Below are 2500 nucleotides of genomic sequence, written 5' to 3'. Positions count from 1 at the left end.
CGAAGTCGCTTCACAGGTAGAAAATGGACAGGGGGCGGCAATTACAAAGGGGGCGGATCAACGGTACTTTACGGTACCATTATTTGAAAACGCTCAGTTTTGAAAGGATTGGGAGAACTTCAAATTCAAAGGATCCGTCGGGGAAGTGAACTGCCTGAAAAGAGGAAAAAAAATGCCAGACCCTTCTATGTTGAGCTGGGTCCCATAGCTCAGATGGTTAGCGCATTGCTCATGACAAGTAAGGTCCCATGTTCGAGTCCTGATGGGTCTGGCATTTTTTTCTCTCTTTTCAGGCAGTTCACTTCCCTGACTGATCCTTTGAAATACAGTACAACCTGTAACTAAAGATCACCGTGACTAGCGACCAGCCTGGCACTACAGACCACTTCGCCAGGCACGGACGGTCTCACATTCGCAGGGTTGTGCGGTGCAAACCTGTAACTAAGGACCACCTGCCACTAAAGACCGCTTTCTCTGGCCCCAAGGGGTGGTCGTTAGTCACAGGTTGTACTGTAGCTCAGTTGCTTCTTTTAGGAATCACTAGTCCTCCATGTCGGCACTACCGTAAAAGTAGGCGAGGGGACGCGTCTCTATGCTCAAAACCAGGACTACTACTACTGCCTTTATTTCTACTGGAGTTTGACCGTGTGCCCGTGGCAACAGTACTCGATGAGGTAGGCATGGTCGGGCAGATCTATAAATGAGAAAGTGCCAGATTTTTTGGCAGGAGAGCTTGAAAACCTGCAACCCGCACACTATGGTTACGGTTGGTTGCATGTAACGATCTGCTGTGCAGTGGTGCAATGCCAAAATTAATGTTTTAATTTATTCCATTAGTACCTACTCAATCTGCGAACAGAACTGTTCCGTCCTTTGTGGACTCATCAGCGCAGCACAGAGAAAGTGAGGCCGAACCTGATAGCAATGAAAAATAAAATTTCCATTTGTACCTATAGTAAGGAGAGCTCAACGCTGCCGGTGCAAGTGAAACCCTCGCTGAAGTTCGAACGAATCACGTTTTTTGTGACTTCGTGTTTCCCACAACACCAATGGCTTTGTGTACATTGATGGATAGCGTGCTTATCGGAAATAGAACTTGGTAGGTGTCTCACGATGCCGTGCCCACGCATCAGGATTAAAAACGGTCCGCTCAATGAAAAGATTATGTGTTGTCCTGACAACGAAATCACACCATGACCTTTTGGTTAGCACCATCTGGCCCAAAGTTGCACCATGACTTCTTGGTTAGTGCCATCTGGCCCACAACTTGGAAGAAGTGGTTGTGGCGACACTTCAGCTATGATGTACCCACTTTATCCAAGCAGGAGAGTCTTTTCATGCCAACATGATCAGCCAGTGAGCAATCACGAGCTACATATGGGTACTTTATTTCCTCAGGGCCATCAGGATGTTCTGCATGTGGACCTGTTAGAAAGCGGGCAGGTGCGGCACCCAACCAGCATGTTGGCGGATCAATAAAAACCTCTGATTACTTTTAAAACTATGAGTGGAATGAAGGCCGCAGTCCAACGCCTTAGCCTCTCGGCCATCACAGCTACTGGCGTCCGTGGTGGATGCTTCATCATGCACCTATGAGCTATTTATGAGAAAGGCACGGTCTTCCGTGGCTGAGATAGTTACTCTTAGTTAGCTTTCTCCATGATTGATTCTAAGAAACACGGACATTGATTCTAGCTTCGAACTGTTTCTTCTCTGTCTAAGCCGCATATTCTTGTGCCTACCTCTTGCGTATTCGGATGCTGCCATGTCCTCATGGACTACTCCCCATCTCGTTACGTCAGTTTCCACCCTGCTGATATGGGAATTCATCTATCTTACTCATCAGCCCAAAGGCATTTGTTAGCAAGAGTTTAAAAGGGTGTTGTTAGTCATTACTAGCTTAGGGGTGCAACACATTGCCATCTGTGACAGAGTACTTAGCTTCCTGGTCTGCAGGGGGTGAATCTCACTTAACCGGTGGGCGCCAGCTTTCCTCCCTGGAGTCCGACTCGAGATATCTGTATCGGCACTGCTGGTGCAGTCAGGGGTGATGTTGCCTGCGTAGACAACAGAGCGCTTGGTCTTTGGTGGTCCTGCGGAGACCAACTTCCAAGAGTCGTCTGTGGTCTGGTGCTGAAAGCCGACTTGGAGTGCTTGACAGGCTGGAGTGTAGCATCCCGTGCGTCAGAGTACTCCGTTTCCGTGTACACTGTCTTGGTTGCGTGCCAGAGGATACCCTGGGTGTGGCAGCGCTACGTGGTTCAGTGCGCGTTCCCACGTGTTTTCCTGCTGCTTTGCCCCATTTTTAGCACTCACCACTTCCATGCGGCTTTAACTTTCCAGTACTAGTGCGGGTACTCCTATTCCTAATAGTAGTACTACATGTACCTGCAGTCTCCTTGACCTCTCGTCACCTTTCTGTTTCTGTTGGTCAACATGGTCAATGACAATGGTGGACTGCCTCAAGGAACTCAATTCGCTTCGTAACTCTGTAACTTGT

General features: G+C 48.4%; 1 protein-coding gene across 2 annotated transcripts in view; it reads left to right on the top strand.

The window, feature by feature from the left end:
- The window catches only part of LOC135829976 (EF-hand calcium-binding domain-containing protein 6-like), a 28481-nt gene that overhangs the window by 7203 nt on the left and 18778 nt on the right, over positions 1–2500 (top strand). The gene's annotated exons all lie outside the window — the stretch shown is intronic.

This window comes from Sycon ciliatum, chromosome 13 (assembly GCF_964019385.1).
Source record: "Sycon ciliatum chromosome 13, ocSycCili1.1, whole genome shotgun sequence".
Taxonomy (NCBI): Eukaryota; Metazoa; Porifera; class Calcarea; order Leucosolenida; family Sycettidae; genus Sycon; species Sycon ciliatum.
Note: the sequence above shows the minus strand (reverse complement) of the source record. Positions and strands in the feature narration are given on the sequence as shown.